The sequence below is a fragment of the Setaria italica genome, chromosome V (genome assembly GCF_000263155.2).
Source record: "Setaria italica strain Yugu1 chromosome V, Setaria_italica_v2.0, whole genome shotgun sequence".
Classification (NCBI taxonomy): Eukaryota; Viridiplantae; Streptophyta; class Magnoliopsida; order Poales; family Poaceae; genus Setaria; species Setaria italica.
This window is the reverse complement of record NC_028454.1, coordinates 34723727-34743376: the sequence shown is the minus strand read 5'-3', so window position 1 is coordinate 34743376 and position 19650 is coordinate 34723727. Positions and strand designations below refer to the sequence as shown.

General features: G+C 43.1%; 1 long non-coding RNA gene and 1 other non-coding gene across 2 annotated transcripts; both read left to right on the top strand.

Annotated features, from left to right (window-relative positions):
* The first annotated feature begins 8997 nt into the window (after positions 1-8997).
* Positions 8998-11361, top strand: LOC101780438. Its single transcript, XR_001164071.2, has 3 exons — positions 8998-9074; positions 10392-10539; positions 11137-11361. It is a non-coding gene; the product is annotated as an uncharacterized LOC101780438 (transcript).
* Positions 11362-14549: 3188 nt separating this feature from the next.
* LOC111257190 lies at positions 14550-17849 on the top strand. The gene is made up of 6 exons (XR_002677574.1): positions 14550-14669; positions 14751-14804; positions 14885-15101; positions 16118-16228; positions 17317-17370; positions 17704-17849. It is a non-coding gene; the product is annotated as an uncharacterized LOC111257190 (long non-coding RNA).
* Positions 17850-19650: the final 1801 nt, after the last annotated feature.

Here is a 19650-nt window from a genome sequence, read left to right as displayed (position 1 = left end):
CCAACCTAGAGCCTGAACACCCAGTACAAGATCTCCGTAACAAGATCAACGCTAGCCACGACGCCCGAACAATCATTGACGGACGCCGCCACGAGCGCGAGCAAGAAGTCGAGTACCCAGGAGAGGATTCTGCCAGGTTCCCTGCCTTCTCAAGACGAGTAAGGAGGACAATTCTACCCGAAAAATTCAAACCTCCGGGTATCACCAAGTACGATGACAAGCATGACCCAATCCAATGGCTGCGGTGCTACTCACTGCCACTCACAAGATTCTTGTTGATAGTAGGGACAAGCTGCACGTTCCTAGCTACAGAATCTTTCCCGAAGTAAACTTTAGATCTACCGTGCCAACACAATGAACGGAAGCATGTGACCCATTCCCCATCAGGACGGAGGAATCCTGAGCGACCTAGTAAGAAGAGAACATAGATATGTCAGCATACACATGAACATTAGCACCCGTATCAAGCCACCAACTGGTAGATTGAAAAACTGAAAGAACAGTAGGTAACAAATTACCATACCTTTCTCCAGTGTTGCCTCTGGTCACCGTGTTGACATCCTTGGATCCAGATCCATGATTAGCCCTTTTGTCCTTGCAATCTGCGTGATCTGGACAATCCTTGGAGAAATGTCCCAACTCGTCATAGGTATAGCAAGACAACTCGGCTTTGTTCATCATCTTCTTCTTGAAGGTAGTAGTCTTAATGACCTTGTTTTTCCCTTTATTCTTGTTGCTTTGGAACTTCTGCACCATGTTGGCGCTAGACTGGCCTTGATTTCCTTTATCAGTAGCATCTTTCTTCCGAGCCTTCTCCTCAACATCAAGAGATGCTATCAGGTTTTCAACTAATATCTCATGTCTCCTATGTTTCAGAGTTGTGGCGAAATTTTTCCACATGGAAGGTAATTTTGCAATTATGCATCTAGCCATAAACTTGTCAGGTATCTCACACTTGAGCTGCTCAAGGTCCTTCACCATGCACTGCACCTCATGCGCCTGTTCTACCACAGAACGGTTGTTCACCATCTTGTCGTCATGGAAGCTCTCCATGAGGTACAGTTCACTGCCTACATCTGTTGCACCATACTTTGTAACCAAAGCATCCCACAACTCCTTCGCATCTGTTGAGTCCACATAGACATCAATCAGACGGTCAGAGAGCACGCTGATGATACATCCCATGAAAAGATTATTGGCATCCGTGAACTTCTGCTGCTGCTCAGCAGTTAGTTCGCCTTCTGGTTTGCCTTTTGTCGTGTCCCAGATGTGCATCGCATTAAGCCACATACGGACCTTTGATTACCATCTCTTAAAGTTCACACCAGAAAACTTTTCTAGCCTCAATGACTTAGCAAAACCAACCATCGAAAAATCAACAAATTGCTTATTATAGGGTTTTTGGATTGTTGGATAATTAGGCAATTGTTGTACTAATTTTCGAAATAAATAAATCATGACAAGAGACAATTCTAGCATGCAAAATTCTAACACACTAGACAACAGGAATATCATAATTATGATCTCAGAAAACATGATTAACAACCAAATCAGATCACGGCACACGTACCGAGAAGTAGTGATGACGAACGGCGCTGATGGAATGACGACGGTGTTGTGGACGGATCGCAGCAGCCGGTGTTGAAGACAACGGTACGTTGCAGTACGAAGATTGGATGGAGGACGAGCCGTGACGATGAACTTGAGCAATCGCGCGGAGCGTTTCCCAAAAACCTTATTCGTTCCTAGTGCAAGATCACAAGAATGATCGGTTCCGGAGACCTGCTCTCCCGTTCGCCGGTGCACGTCGACGCAACGGAATGAAGAAGACTACAGTGGCGGCGCAACAGTGTAGAAGAGGCAAAACCTAACTCATATAGACCACCTTAGGGATACCCTAACCTAGGACCTTCCCGTATAGTAGTATATGGTGCGTATTTTTCATGAGAAGGGTGGTCCGTATTTATAGGGAGAAAAACTCCAACACCCTCGTCTATTAGCAATACGGGATTAATAGATGATGTACCCCTGTTATGCTAATAGACTTTTAAGATTTATTCAGAATTATTTACATGGTCCAAACCCATATATCTAACATCACTGGACACGCTATTTGGAACTGGAATACCTTCACTCCACAAAATTGTCGCTTCACCAAATAAGCCACCCCATCCACTTTCTCTCATGGTGTTCGAGTGAGCTTTTACATCATGAATAAGCTGTAAGCTGCAAGTGTTTGAGTTGGTCTGCGGCTCCGAGCATATCCTGTTTGTACCCGTCTGAACTATGTAGAAGGTATACTAATGATCAGCTATGAGCCAGGACAGCCACCCAAGCTCGCCGTGCCTTTTGAGTCCGCCCCCTGATCCAAAACAATAAAGTGCTCACGTTGATCATTCAAGACAAATAGCAAATGAATAGTGAGTAATTTGTGCTAATTTGACTTGAAGAAAGTGATTGCAATGTCATACTGCTTTGTGCTTGGTTCAAAGGAGTGAACTGAACTTATAAGTTTGGTGCATTAGCACATTGAAGTGCGTTAGCTTGTTAGCAAGCTTTGCAACCCTCTAACTTGGTGTGGAGCTCTTTCAGATGAGGAGATCCTTTTTATTTCATGGAGCCAACTCCATAGGTGGTCGTCAAATGACTGGCCGCGAGCCATGAGGCGAAGAATTGCCACCATGGTAATTCGTTCATGTGGCTTAGCTCTCATCTTTCTGTAGTGGTGTCCATGAGTCCTGGCCGAGAAAAACTCAATGACCAGGAGTATTCTTGGTGGAACTCAAATGTGAAATGATGTATTACTTGCCATCGATACTATGGAATAAATCGTTTTGTGGGATCCTCTAACTCATCGTGTTTACGTTTCTATATTTCATACTTACACCCTCTATGGGTCAGGTTGTACGGATGCTCGAGGCAGAAGATGTGCTTTTATTATCTTCTTAATTTTATAGAATAGTTATAGATATAATTGACTAGATTGCAAAAGTATTTTGTAAGTTTGTGCAATCAAACTAAGTAACCCTTAGCCGCACATCTAAATAGAATAATTATGTTTTATCCTAAGTAAGTTATAAGTGAATGATTGATTTTAAGTTCTCTCTCCTCTTAGGGCATCAGGAGTGTATAATGTCCACGTCGGTCTTATGGTGGGTCCCGCGCAATGTTGAGGTCGGCACTGCTACGTATAGTACCCAGGCCGGTCTTAAGGGTGGGACCCACACCGAATAAAAAAATCACCCAGCACCCAGGTCCTGCAGCTCAGCTAGGTATTGACGAGGCAAAGGGGCAGCGGACGGCGCTGCCTTCCCCCTTCCTTTGATTTTTTTTATCGGTAATGCTAAGCTCCCAACGTCCGACGTCAGTAAAATATCAATATCGGACGTGACGTGGCTCTTTACCGTCCACGTGAATTTTATCACTTCACATATTTATCCCCATAATCTCATTCACCGAATAAGATAATCCTCCAACAGCTCTCTCTCTCCACACACACAGCAAGTTCCCGGTGGCCTCGTCCCCCACCCCAACGGCGGCACGCTCCCCCACCACACCGTCCTCCTCGTCCACCCTGGCGGCGGCGTGCTCCTCCACTCCGGAAACCTCGTCCCCCACCCTGGCGGCGCCCCTCCCCCCACTTCGGCGTCCTCAACCAACCGGGAGGCTGGTTGTCGTGGATCTAAGTGCTGCAATAGGTACCTCATGGTGTTGCAATAGTTATTTTTGGATGTTGCAACTGTGGCTTTTGGTGTTTCATCTGTTTTGCAACAGTCTGACTTGCCAGCAATCGGGTGTTACACCAACGTGTTCATGATGTTGCATATAGTTGTTTTCTTTGTTTCGTCTCTTCTTCTTTCGTTGTTGCAATGTTGTAAGAGATGTTTTTTTGTTGTTGCAATGTGTCTGTTTTGAATGTTGCACGAAGCAATTCAGGATGTTTCATGCACGTAAAGGTGTTGCAATCCTCGGTGTTGCAAGTGTTGATTTTTGATGTTTCAATAGTTTTTTTTCAATGTTGCGACGGAACGTCCGATAAAATAAAATTATCGGACGTCCGGGCGCTAGCACTTTCATTTTTTTATTGTTTGAGGCCTGGTGCTTAGGCCTCCTCCGCTATGTATGAGGTCGACTTTAATGGTATTAGGATCCCGGGTGTTTGATACAAGTACTAAACTTTAGAAGGGCCACATAAGATGTTCGGATGCTAATTAGGATAACTAAACATGAGCTAATTATAAAACTAACTGCAGAACCCCTATACTAATTCGCGAGATGAATCTATTAAGCCTAATTAATCCATCATTAGCAAATGGTTACTGTAGCATCACATTGTCAAATCATGGACTAATTAGGCTTAATAGATTCGTCTCGCGAATTAGACTCCATCTGTGCAATTAGTTTTGTAATTATATTATATTTAATACTTCTAATTAGTATCTAAACATTCGATGTGACATGTCCTAAAACGGCGGATCCAAACAGGCACAACTTTTTCTTTCACCGGATTAGAGATAAGATAACATCTACGTTGGTGTTGGGTTTATATATGAACAAATAAGAGAGGAAAGTAAGTTAAAACAGTTTTGATATAGTCTTAGACTTCGGTTAACTATAACTAGTAAAGTCAAATTGCGCGGGTTAGATACCCTTTTAATCAAATTGTCAAATGGCATTGGCTCCTCGACGGTGGTCGGTGGACGCAGCCCCAAACGTGGTCTGCTAGCTGTGTAAGTGTAATACCTTTTCTGCCCGTTCATTGCCACAATCTTGAGATATAGAATCTCTGAATTCTCATATAACTCAAAATTGTATTTCATACACGCCCTTTTTCCTATTTATTAAAAATTGGACTACTATTTTTCTATATATTTTATATGGAATCTTTATTTATGTATTTTGTTGTACGTAGTATATTGAAATCAATCTACTTATTTTATATAATTGTTGATTATAAATTTTGCTATATTTTTTCGACTTGACATTGACCTTTTGATTTAGCCTCGAACCATTAGATGATGAGAATAATTGACGGTGTAGATTAATTTTTTTTCTTTCCCATTTATACATGGCTTGTAAACATGCCATTTTCTAAGCAATGAAGCTCCTTGAATGGTCTCTGAGGGAAAAAAAAAGGTTGAACATGAGAATCAAGGAAAAAAGGTTGAAAATGAGAATCAAGAAAAACGGCTACATGCAATGAGCACATCTTCTCTACCAATTTACCAAATGTCAATAAAATGCTAGATATGAATGATTTTTTACTTTTATCATAACTTAATATTAAACTTGCTTGCTTGCTTCTCGCTCACACATGCCGCAAGGTGCAACGTGACCGGCACGACTCACTATGAGGTGGATGACCCTATTTTTTTTTCAAACCCCATCTATGGAACCTTTGCCTGCACTGCCTGTTTCTCTTACTCACATATCCTCTCTCGATCCTCTCTTGATTGCTCTTGCTCGGTAGATCCACTCATTCCACCCTCATCCCCATCGGCTATAGTGGTTTTGGCTATTAATGTCATATGTCTGAGCTAGCAGGCCTGGTAAATGCTTCTTCTCTCTACTAGAAATCGAGCACCTGATCGCCACTTAAATCAATCTCACACGCTGTAGATCCAACCCACATACAACCAGAGGTGAGTACACTCTCCCTAAATCCATGGGTTGAATATTGCTGCTGTCAAAGTTGAAATGATTATAATAATCAATACATAGTTGATGACCACTGCCTCATCATCTTAGATCCTACACGCTGGGGCCATTGAGCGTGCGCCATGCTCACCACATCCAAATGCCCTTCCTACTGCTGTGGTTAGAACGTGGGGGTTGAACAGTGCTGATCGGCTTCAAGAAGCTTCTTGTCGGCACGAAGAGAATAGAACGACTCCATGAATAATGAATCTTGGACTCCCTAACATTCATCTAGCTTGGAGACCTACATCAACATTGCATCAATGATGTGTAACTCATCATGCTCGGTGATTCGCATTGGCCTTGAATCAGCAACCACATGTAGGACGCATACTGGACATCACTATTTCTCAGCATCGATGTAGATATAGGCGGCACATAGCTCTAGGGTGACACATCGACCTCATTGCATCTTTGGCTAGCGACTTGATTTTGATTTCATCCACCACAAAAAGATTCCATGGGCACTGTCAAGGATTTAATTTGCACCGGGAGTATTGATTTCATTTCACCAGCACGGATGGATTCGGAGGAGGATTCGGTCCTCCAATGCTTCAATTTGTATAGCCGGGCGTATATAGTAATGCCCACAAGCATCGATTAGTGCCATTGAGGCTTTGATTTTTGCAGCTTCCACAATTCAATCTCTATATATGGGCGTCAATTTTGTCGCAAAGCTTTGGTCTTGAAGCTGAGACGTTAAAACTTTGATTTTGTGCAACGGGGTGTCGATTCCACAGCCACACCTGCATTAACATTGCTGGTGCTTCTATTTGCACCGGCAAGCATAAAGGCGCCCACAAATGTTTTTTCACTACTTTTTCTATCAATGGGTGCTCATCGAATCCGTTGTCACACATTGTTTTGTGTTGCCAAAGCTTCAATTGTTATCATGTTAAGGGGAGGAAACAAATATATGAGTTGACATGGAAAGAAATATGAATGTAAACCATTATAATTTGAGCCCACAACTGCATCTGTTTATAGACTATTCTTATTTTTTTTCACCGACTAATGGGGGCAGTTTCTAGCCTCTCTTAGTGAATGTTATGGCTTCTTTTAACACCACATGTTGGATTTTATTGTTTATCTTTTCCTATCATTAGTTTTACACTTTGATTGAATTTATATGGTATTAGAATATTTTTATTATTTTTAATATAAAATTTAGATACTAATTATTTAACTCGAAATGTGTTCTTTATTCAAGAAATTTATTTCCAATATAAAAATTAAAAACCAATTTTGTCATTATTTTTATTCTGAATTTAATTAGTTATTATTGCATCTGGCATGGACTCTTTATTTAGCTGTATTGCTTCCTAATTTGCATAGAAATCAGTTGCAAACTTCCATGTTTTTAGATTTTGATTTTTTTTATATTGTTAGCCGTATTTGACTTGGATTTTTTTATTTAGTCTACACTGGTAGATCATCATAATATTGAACGGTGTATTTTTTTTCTAATTAAAACAATAACTTCTTAGCTCCCTCGACGAATGTGTTTGGATGAACTATTGTAAAGATTGCTTATTTGATCTCATTCGTGACCCTTCTTATCAAGTGGTAGATATTTTTTTCTCTCTTGGCATCACGTGGAGTCTTTTTTTTTTTTTTTTGCAAATTGAGCTTGCTCAGCCGGTAAGTTCCGTATGGTGGAATTTGCCCACCCGAGTTTGAGTCCTTGACTCGGCACAGGTGTTTGCATTTTTCTGGATTAATCTAAGAATTTAACCGGCGTTATTTTCTTTCAGTGGTAGGTGACGTACCTGCCGACACTCAGGTGCCAGTGGTGACTTTGTCAATCTCAAGGATATGCCAGCTCAGTGTCTCGTTGCATTGTTAGTGCTCATAAGGGTTTTATTGCATGCATGTATTCATAGGGTTGAGTACGTGTGTACATCCGGGAGTGCTTTGTACCGTGTTTCGAAAAAAGGTGGAATCTATTTTTACTCTCGGTTTTCTTTCATTTGTAGCATCGGATGAATCCATATATGTCTTTTAACTTCACGGTAATTAATCTATCTCTCATGTAACCTGCTGTAAAGGACTTTACCATCTTTTCCTATATATGGTGGATGGACACCTTTCTCTCACGTTACTTAAGGAAAATGACTTTACAATTTCGGTAGGTGCATGTACGTCATTTTTCCTATTTGTTATTCCTAATCTTAGCTAATTATTATAGGACCGTTAGATCTTCATAAAATCGGACGATTTATATTCTTCTCTTTTTTATAATTAACGTGGGAATTTCTAAACATCTCGACGAACGTTGTGGGTTTTTTAATACTATTGTATTAAAGATAAGGTAATGACCGGCCGTAATTTTGTTTTCCGAAACGGCCGGTGACATCCATCGTCTATCCACGATCGGCGAGATCATTTGCAAGCGGCCTTTCAGGAGCCCCGCGTGCATCGCCTCTGTACTGGGCCCACGAGTTAGAAGACTGGAGAGCTATCCCGAAACCTCAGATGCACACCGATTCATTTCCCCTTCCCCTCCCTCTCTAGCGTGCGATTGGTTCGCGGCACCCTCGCGTCCAGGCTTCCCGCGTGCGACCTTCGTGCGCGATTGGTTTCCTGAACTCGGCCTGGGCCGCGGTATGCAAAAGGTTTCCCGAGGTGCGGCCGGATCTTTCGTTTTCCCGAAGCCACGCTCCGGGATGCGGCGGCTGACGCATGGGGCGAACGCGCAGGGGAAAAAAACAGATTGGGCCCGTTCGCTTAAGCTACTTGGGCGGCTGCAGCTGTTGCTGTGCAGCCCAGCCGTTCGACTGCGGCCCAACAGCAACAGCCCAGCAAAGGCAGCCGAACAGCTGCACTGAATCCCTATCCAGGTCGTGCATCTGCGCCCGCCGCCCAGTTCGCCCCCGCCGCCCAGTCCGCCTCCGGCCGCCCCCGCCGCCCAGTGCACCTCCGGCCGCCCCCGCCGCCCAGTCCGCCTCCGGCCGCCCCCGCCGCCCAGTTCGCCGGCCCCGCCGTCGCGGCCCCACCATCGACAGCTCCACCCCCGCCGGACAGCTCCATCCCCGCCGGACTCCGCCCCACCGTCGCCGCCCCTCTCCGCCCCGCCGTCGACGCCCCACCTACATCCGCCCCTCCCCCGCCGCCGGCCAGCCCTGCCCCCGCCGGCCTCCGCCCCGCCGCTCCGTCGTGCCGTCGCCGCCCCGCAGTCGCGGCCCCTCCTCTCCGCCCCTCCTCTCCGCCCCACCGTCCGCGCCCCATCCAGCTCCGCCCCTCACCCGGCGCCGGCCAGCCACGCCCCCGCCGACCTCCGTCCCGCCATCGCCTCACCCAGCTCCGCCAATCCTCTCCATTCTCGATCTACATTTGTATGCTGCTAGATTTTGTGCATCTCAACAGAGAACCTGGGGGTAAGATCTCTTTTGCCTTACATTAGGCAGTAACCTCTTATATCGTGCGTAATTGAGTCAATTTTGGTAGATTAGGCAGTAAGATCTCATGTGCCTTCAATTTTGTTAGCTACACTAGTGTGAAGTGTGAAGGCTTCCCATTATGCTGCTCTGTACTGTAAGTGCATCTTGTGTATGTTGGACGACAGGAGCATATTGTTGTAATGGTTAAGTGACGGTAATGGTTGTTGATCATCTACAAAAATGTAATGTTCCATGACAGCCCTTGCAAATAGACAGTTAGCAATTGTGTGGCTGTGTGCATCGGGCTGATTGAAGCCCTGATTACTTTCCTTGTAATAGTCTATAAATACAAGGCATAAAGGCCAAGGAAGAGGGCCAAGTTAGCAAGCACCAATTCAGTGTCTACCCGTGTGTGCGTGTGTGTCCCTGTGCTTTGGCCAGGGGACTCGCCGGCGACCTGGGAGTCGTTACTTCGGCGTGTTTCCAACAGACGTTTCGGAGTTACTCCAGCGTGTTTCCAACAGATGTTTCGGACTAGACCGATCTATCATTTGGTTAATTTATTATCTTTCTATTTATATGCATTTGGTAGTATTGTAATATAATTTTTATTTAGCAAACACAAAATATATAAGACTTATTGACTCCCTGTATTCAGAACAAACATGAGCTATGCTCAACCTTAGGGGCGTTCAGGTCAATTATGCTAGAATGGGCAGTAACACGCCAGGCAAACAATCCATTGCACCAATTTTACTTACTGCTCATTTTTAGAAAGAGGCAAAAGTGTTCCAAATCTTAAACTCAAGTGACCACCTCTGAACTTGCATACTACTGGTGTGCTTTTGTCAGCTGCACTGACCAGTACCTCTAATTGAAAGGGCTGCATTGGTCGCTACCTCTGCCTGCATGTTGCATTGCCTGCTTGATCTGCCTTGCCCTCGGAAATCAACTGACGCTCATCTATCTGACTAAACTGGACGGTGCACCTGCACTGCTGCTACTCTGGAGTGCCACAAATGCGGCCATCACCACCACGGGCATTGCTATTTTGCATCTGCACTGCTGCTGCTTTCATCTTGTTAGTGGCTAGTTTTAGTGATAGAAACCACTGAATCCACTCAGTAACATTCAGTGGGTGGGAATTGGGAAGTGCCTGCAAAAATTAGGTGACTGTAAATTCTCTCATCCCTTTTGACAGTAAATATTATTCTTCCTTTTTTTTTGCTCATTACTATTTACTTCCTGCATTAAAATATGACAATGTTTAGACTGGCTTTTAAATTTTTCTCACTTTATATATTCTTTTTACAGTAGTAAATACGACTCTAGCTAAGGAGAGCATTCCTTGTGTGACAAACAAAGAAACTTCCACAGGCAGCAGCACTGGCAAACTCCTCTACATCGTCATGGTCTCCACATGAAGCCCCTCGGTACCTGCTGCGTACAACTCCTGCAAGACGTAAGCACAACGAGGCAAGCATCAGTTCCATCTTTTTTGTTCCCTTTGTGATAAATGTTGATTCGTATCTTGCATGTTGTCATTGCTACTGCGTGTGTGGCATACAAACCTTGTACTTAGGAAGGCATATAATTCAAAGTAGCACCTTGTACTTAGGAAGGCATATAATTCAAAGTAGCACACAGATGGATGCAGGTCGTGCCACCTGGGATGATAACACTACAAAAATATTCCTAGACCTTTGCATTGATGAGAAGAACAAGCTCAACTACAACAAAAGGGGCCTAACCAAGGTAGGTTGGCACAACCTGTACACAAATTTCAAACAACAGACGGGCAGGAAATATTCCTGCAAACAGCTTCAGAATAAATTTAATGCCTTTAAGAGGCAATACAAGGATTGGAGGAAACTAAAGGACAAGAGTGGTACCGGGTGGAACAACAGTACCCGCACCATTGATTGCGATGATGAATGGTGGGCAGCCCGAATTGAGGTACCTACTTTTCGTCCTAATAATTATGGCTTTCTATCATTTACCTTCGGCTTTGACCTCGGATTGCCCTCATGCTTACATATTTCCTATTTATGACTTCTAGGAGAACGAGGCAAACAAACATTTCCGTGGCAAGGCGTTTCCATTCTATGATGAGTTAACCACTCTTTTCGGGACAACGAAAACTGAAGGCGGTCCAATGTTGTGTGTTGGTGGAATTGGAGATAGAACACCAAGCTGTGGAAGTGAAGACACCCCTGACCCAATGGCGGATGAAAATGTTGACTGGTTGGAGGACACTGTTGGACGATCTAGTGTGGGTCGTGTGTCGCAAAGGTCCGGAAAGGAGCATGTTGTTGATAGCCCACCACCCAAGAGAACTAAGAGCATGGAGTACTATGTCGAGCGTATATCTGAGAGCATGATTCAAAGGACTATGAATGAAAGAAATCTAATCAGCCGTGAGGAAGAGGAGGTTACGGAAATGCTACACCTTGTCGAACAAGATGGTGTACCGAATGGGTCTGAGTTGTACTTCATAGCTACTGAGCTGTTTAGATCACCAGCCCGACGTGCATCTTATAGGAGCATTACCGCTTCAGAGAACCGGATTGCATGGCTCCGATGGACTTGGGATAATGTCAAGAGGAAGTAATACCGGTCCATGATTACAATGTATTTGCATCTACCTAGGAATGTGTGTATTTGTACTGGAACTATGGCATGGTGTGGCATCATGTTTGTAATGTGAATTATGTTGTGTTAGACCTTGATTATTCATGCTACTAATCCATATAAATTTGTGTCGTTCCACTTGAGTATGATGCTGCTACTGTTGTTTTTAACATTTTGGAAATTATTGTTTACAACCTTACAGCATGAAGGTCTTCATGATGAATGAGGTGGCTATCTACAAGTGAAGGTCAAATGGATCGTAAAGGTATGCAATGAAATCATATTTCCATATTTAAGTACTTAGGATTTTTGAAAGAAAAGAAAAGTGGCACAACATGTTAAAAGATGGGTACTGAATATGCTATTATTTTGTTTTAGAGATTCTTAGATAAGAAAACATGGCATGCTTTTTATATGTCGTCTTGAAACTAGCATATCTAGGCTTAACAAAGAATCAGATTTGTTCCAGATCGCTGATTACAGAAGCTGGGACCACTGATCACTGTTATGGTCTGAAAATGAAAGGAAAGTCAAGCTCCGAAAATTCGAGCAACACCAGCACCTCACCAGCAAGGTTGAACGATGAGTGGTCTACATGGTGGGACATGGGTGCAACCATTGGTGTGTTAGCTGCGTATGCATCGTCTACCTCAAGTGCATGTGGCGTGCAAGATGGTCCGTTGCACTTGCAGGAGTTGACTGAACGTCAATGGGTTGCTATTAACCTTGCTGACAGTAAGAAGTGCTACAAAAATTTCCATCTCCATCCATCTGCATTCCAGTTGTTGCATTCAATCTTAGTGTCCAACCATGGGCTAAAATCCACACGACAATGTGATTCAGTTGACGCATTAGGGATGTTCCTATGGGCATGTGGCACAAGACAATGCCAGAGACAAATGTCGGATAGATTTCGTAGGTCACTGGACACCGTGAGTCGGAAGTTCGGTGAAGTGTTAGATGCCGTGGTCTCTTTTGCACGTACTATTATTAGGCCAATGGATCCACTGTTCAGGTATGTGCATCCTAAGCTGCATCAATTCTCACCATATTTTGATGGGTGCATAGGAGCTATAGATGGAACCCACATTCCGGTGTCAGTCCCTGAGCACGCACATGATGATTTTATCAATAGAAAGGGGTTCACCAGCCAGAATGTCTTAGCCGTTTGTGACATGGGCATGAGGTTCACATTTGTCGCTACGGGGAAGAAGGGTGCTGTGCATGACACTGCTGTTTTGAGGGAGGCTTTAAACCAAGCTGAGCATTTCCCTCACCCACCCCAAGGTGATCTTATGTTATTTGTAAGTTTTATAGTATGCAACATATGGGAGTGCCAATCTAAATTGCTATTTGTATAACAATGTTGATATGTAGGAAAGTACTATTTGGTGGATTCTGGTTACCCACTGCGTGAGGGTTATATGGCGCCATATCGCAAGGGCAGGTACCATTTATCGGAGTTTAATGCCAAAGGTCCCGAGAATTTGAATGAAATTTTTAACTACCATCATTCGTGCCTTCGGAATGTTGTGGAACGATCTTTTGGAGTGCTAAAGAATAAATGGCAGATTCTAAGAGGTATACCGTTATATAATATGGAGAAGCAATCAAAGATTATTGTTGCATGCTTTGCGCTACACAATTTTGCATTGGACAACAATGAACCGGGAATGGTTGGTGCTGACATGTTTGCTCATGGGACCTATCTTAGTACGACAAGTGATGAAAATGATCCTGCATCAGCTTGGTTTGCCTCTACTGCCAACGATGATATTAGTAAAGTTCGTGATTGGATTGCAGCGGGACTTTATGGGTTGACATGACGGAGATATTTTCTCAATTTGCTATTTTGTTGTTATGAATATAACCTATCAATTTCTTTCTAATTTGTTGTTGTTGTGACTTGAGAAAGCACTGATCAACTATTGTAGGGTAAGGCTGAAATGTTCTAATTGTATGCCCTGTGTACTCTTGAGTTCAATATGCATGTCATTTATTTTGTGCTAGACTAGACTATTATCAGGGTGCCCAGGTCTTGGAAACTAAAATGAGGTGTTTGAGAGTTATGGATAGCGCTTCTGGTGATTTGGTTCATATCACTGTCTGCAGATATGTGGTTCTGCTTGTATCATATATTTAGTCAATATCTTGGGCCTATTTCTCTGTTTGTATGCTTGCCTACGTTACTTTTAAAGACAATCAAGGAGCTGAGACGGCAATGCTTGTCACGGTATTTCTTTTTTCTGAAGGAGCTAAAAAAAATGTGTCTTTTAGATGAATTAATGATTCACTGGTCACATTATCATGAAACATGGTATGCATTTGTGATCTTATTTTAATAGGTTAGTCATCTGAATATTATCAATGTGGTTCTGTACTGTAATTTGTTGCAATTATATTCTGAAGCCTCAATCAAAAAATATTTGTACTTGCTCTTTCAATGATTGTTTAAAGTGACCTTTGTTTGCTCATTGAATTTTGCCTTTTATATAATCCAGTTCCAATTGAGTTTACAACATTGTTTGTTTTCAAAACTCGACTTGATCGCTGGGTACAAAAGTAGCTGCCTGCAGCCGCTGCTGCCCAGCTGATGCGCCACTGCCTAGCTGATGCGCTGCTGTAGCAGCTGCATGGCCGGCTGATCAGCTGTGCTGCTTAACAGCAGCAGCCAGCTCAACCGAACGGCTCCATTAGAGCTTCGGAGCAGGCAACCGAACAAGTTCCCACGTGAGGCTGGCTGCATGCAAACATCAATCAAAGGGAGGTGCATCTGGCGAGTCTGGCCGGCGGGAGCCCGGATGGGTGGCGCGAGCCAGGCCACGCTGGTCCGAAAACCAATCAGGCCCCTAGGTTCTCTCTGTCTCGTTTGCTGGCGATTTGGTTTAAGAACCACTTGGATCCATTTAACTTGGAGGGGAAATGCAAATCAGTGGAGGCGAGGTGGGGCTGCGCTTGACGGTGAGTCCTCGATCGTGGTTTTTGGGGGGTTTTACCTTCCGCGTTCTGTGCAGATCGACTTATTTGAATTTTTTTTTCCAGATCTTTGGTGGATAGTGAAGCGAGGTTGATGAGGACTGACGACCATGATGGAGAGTAATCCGCTTTGTTGTTTATGGGGATTTTTTTGCATTCTTTTTGTTTGTGAAATTTGATTGACCGGGGGCATGTTTCAGTGGATTTTCAGGGGATAGTGAAGTGCAAATCAGGAGGTTTGAGTAGCAGCGATGCACACAATGACAAAGGTGAGTACTCGTTTCATCAGGATTGTGGAGATTTATTTTTGCGTTGACCTCCCTCTTCTGTGAAGCTACTGATATTTTTGTTCACTTTTGGATTTCGAGGAAACTTCAAATTTGTTTTGACGATGAAGAGGATGCAGTGCACACGGAGGTGAGTCTCGGATCTGATTCGTGTTTACTTCATTTGGTTGTTATCCCTTTCCTAGGGTTTTCTGTTGAACACGTTCAAATCAGAATCGTATTGCGTATGTTTGTTCTATTTTCTGGTCTATGCGATTTTAAATCGATTCGCCCTCCCCCAATTTCACCTGGCACATTAGGAAAACTCACCTGGCCCACCGCCCATAGCTTCACAGATCACACAGCTTTGCCTCTGTGAGCTGATGCGGAACTCCTTTTCCAGGAGCAGTGATTGGTCAGCAGGAAAAATCTGCAATTATGCGGAACTCCTTTTCCAGGAGCAGTGATTGGTCAGCAGGAAAAATCTGCAATTTTGTGAATCTGAAGCAGACCTGCCAGTGCTCCCATCATGAATTCGTTCATGATGATGAATTAGTTGCTGGATGTGTTGGCAAGGTTTTATCATCTTTAGGGGTGTTTGGTTCCTCTGACTTATTTTTAGCACCCGTCACATCGAATGTTTAGATACTAATTAGGAGTATTAAACGTAGACTATTTACAAAACCCATTACATAAGTGGAGGCAAAACGGCGAGACGAATCTATTAAGCCTAATTAGTTCATGATTTGATAATGTGTTGCTACAGTAAATATTTGCTAATGATGGATTAATTAGGCTTAATAGATTCGTCTCGCCGTTTAGCCTCTACTTATGTAATGGGTTTTCCCATAGGAAATTTTCTGGAGTGGTCATGCAAGAGCGGTGGAAACCTGTGATTGAAGCATATTTACCAGCTGATGATGTTTTCAGAAAGTTTACAGTTCAGAGTTTTGGTTCCAACGGCACCAGACCTTTTGCACCTTATTTTTTTATGGATTTATGTATGTAGCTTTGTTGGATGGTAACAGAAGGTGGTCATAGAAAACTATAAATTTATCTGTATCGAGGCATGGAATATTTAGCATTTTTCTAGGTCAACCTGACACATACACGAACCAAAATGTTTGTTGATACAAGAGCTGACAGTTGAGTAATTCGTTTGTGCAGCACAATACTTTGGTTGGTACCAGATGAATGATGACTTCTGGTATGATGATGTACCTTCTCTCACCATGGCCATGCCATATAGTTCATTCATCTACGGCTACATGAGCTCAAGTACGCAATAATATGGATAGGAATTTGGAAATAATATGTTTCTTAGTTATCCAAAACAATATACTTGAATACGCAATAATATGACCCTGAGTAGGTAATAATATGGTTCATCAGTATGCAAAACAATGTACTTCATTAGGCAAGTCATTTTATCATTTTTTTAATTAGTTGTGTGCCAACTGTTGGGGGGTTCTTAGGGGCAAGTTTAGTCATTATATAGCATTCTTATAAGATCTACTCATATCAATTGTATGTCATTTTATTCTTTACTGATGCTTTGTAAATCAGTCTAGCTATCTAAATTTCTTAGTGCGTTTTACTCAAAAGCAGGTTATTCTTCTCAGCGTGGTGGCTTGACAAATTAAGTGCAAAACTACATATTGAATGCATGCTACTGACACCTTTTTCCTTAGCATTATGGGAAACATTTTAACAAGTTCCCGTAGGCATTTAAATATTATCAAAAAGCATTTAAAATGTTTAGCTTAAGCAATTTTTTTGAATATTCCATGTCTCATGTGATAGACACTCTTTTTGTTTGTAACCGCATCTTTTACACCATTATAGATAAAATCAGAAGCCAAATAGATTAGGTTCCTTTAGATTAAACCAACACAAGCTTTTTAAATAAACTGAACAATGTGGTTCCTGAGTCTAAGGTCCCTTTGCTTGTTTCTCTAAACATTTTGGAGCAGTGTGACTTGGTGGACTACTTCACTTGCAAAATCTTGCACCTTTTTGTTCTTCCTCTTTGCCTGAGCATTCATCCCATTAGTTAGTCTATTTTCCGTTTTTGTGCCTTTTCACTTTTGATCTTGGTGGGTTGTTCATCTTTGGCGATGTAGCAGCTGGATAAGTTGGGGTATCATGGATTATAGTTGAGATACCAAAAAACGATGTAGCTACAGGTGCATCTAATTAGTTTCTGAACTTCATTAGGCAGGAAAAAAATACTATCCATGAGAATAGCCAAATAAATGTACTCTTATCAAGCAATATTGTGGCAAGATCAAAGCAGAACAGTACAAATCATTAGGCAAATTTTCCTATCTAACTGCTCTTCATTTTGTTCTGTTCTTAAATTGCAGGTTCCTAAGTCTTCCAGCGGGGTGGAGATCAAGTAATAGTCATAAACCAGGAAGGTAACATTCTGCACTTTAATCATACAACCAATGATGCTCTTACAGCACATATTACATCGTAATAAGCTAGTAGCAACCCTCGCGATAACTGTATTCAAAGTCGTTTTGAGCCATAAAACTCCATGCATGTTCATTACAAAGCAGTTTGAATATATTCAATAGGCAATCAAATACTACCCAGCAAGAAGTTTAATTATGTTCAATAAGCATTTAAGAATCCCTGTAATGCATACAAAAAGGCTAGTTATTTCAACGGTAATATCGTACGTTTCTTTCACTTGGTACGTGTTACATGTTCTCTGATTCTTTCTTTTTTTCATCACTACATTGCAGTATTAAATGGAATTGCAAACTGAAGGGCCAGCAAAAATATGATGTACTGCCTGTTTAGGAAAGCAAATACGTTGGGGAGAATGTTGAGCAGAAATTGTGCACGGATGATGTGTTGTTTATTTGATCTAGATTTTCACGTGGTTGAAAAGGAACTTTGACTGTCTTTGTTTTGGGCAGATGAATTCCTAATCGTCATTTTGATTCAGATACTTTTTTTTGCTCGTGCTTCTTGTTCTGCCGAGATTTTCTTCAAATGTATGCATGCGGTTCTATTTTTTGCATAAAAATTGTGTGGTCATGTGGGGGAACCGCACTCCACCAATGATAGTGTTCTGCACATAGAAAACGGTGGGAACAGCTTTTTGCCGGAAGAGGAAAGCGGCGGGTACCTGATGATTCCGATTTCCAAAAAAAGGGTCTGCCGTGCGGCCGGCCTAAATTTACGGCCGTACTCCGTACGTACGTTAGCCAGGTCCGATAAGGTAATAGATGCTCCCCTCCGCCCGTAAATAACTGGCGCTTTCGCCTTCCCGAGAAACAACTTTAACTAAATATATATATAAAAATATTAATATTTATGAGCGCTTCCCGAGAAACAACTCTAACTAAATATATATAAAAATATTAATATTTATGATACAAAATTAATATTATTAGATAAATATTTGAATCTAGTTTTTTAATAAATTTATTCGAAGATACAAGTGGTGCACGTATTTTCTACAAATCCAGTCAAACTTGCGGCACGGAAACTAAAAGCGACAGTTATTCAGGGACAAAGGGAGCACTAGATAACTAGCAGCAAAGACATCACACTCGGTTGATTGAAGTGCAAACTCGATTGTCCATGGCCGGCACGCGCAGATGAAGGGACAGTTTGGTAGGGTTCCGCCTTCCTAAACAGTTTCGGCTCTGGTTTCTCTAGTGGAGCGGCTTCTCTAGTGTAGATGGAGCCGTTTTAAAAAATGTTTGGCAAAACAACTTTTTCTGTATTTTTAGAAATGAATGTAAGAGGTCAAATATCCTATGTACCCTTGGATATATATTTTTTAATAGATGAATTGAATGTTTAATTAGTTTATAACTTAAGTCCATTTGAATTAAAAAAAGAAATGAAAAGGGACTCTTCTCCTTTTTTTTTCCTTCACCTTTTTTTTCCTTCTCCTTTTCTTTTTTTCTCCACGTTCTTCATCCAATGGACCGGTCTTCCTTTTCCCCGTCTCCTCTGGGCTTCCGCCGCCCTTCTCTCACCTACCGCGCACGCCCCGCCGTCCAGCTCCCGTCCCCCGTCGCCGCCCGGCCCTCAAGTCCCCTGGCGCCGCGCCACCTCGGCTCGCTGCCACCCCCGAGATCCACTGCCATCCCTGTCGCCGCACTGCCTCGGGTTGCCGCTCGGCCCTCGGGTCCCCCAGTGCCGTGCTGCCTCGGCTCGCTACCGCCCCCGGGCTCCACCACCATCTCGTCGGTCGCTATTTTCCCCGCCCGGAGTAGCTTCCCTGCGCGCCGCCGTCGACCGCCGGAGCTGGTTCATGGTACCGTCGTTTCTTCTGCGAGGCGAGGTGAGGAGAGAGGGGAGCGAGATGGGCGCGTGCGATAGAGGGAGGCGAGCGCATGTGATGGCCTGACGGGAGCCGCACGCGCTTCTAATGGTGCGGTGGCAATTTTAGCGTAATATTGGCTAACTCAAGGGGCACTTTGGTAACCGTTGTGTTAGGCGTGCGGGATGGAGCCGACGGAGCAAAAAAAAAAAAACAGCTCCGTCTCCTGTGTGTAAAAAGAGCTCCTGTTTCAGGTGGCTTCTCCCTAGGAACTCTTTTATTTTTCTCCTTTTGGTTTGGCTCCACCAAAACAGCTCCTGGAGCCGTTTTTGAGCTCAACCAAATAAGGCCTGGTTTGGTTTCTTTGCTTTTTAGCACCCGTGTTTAGATACTAATTAGAAGTATGAAC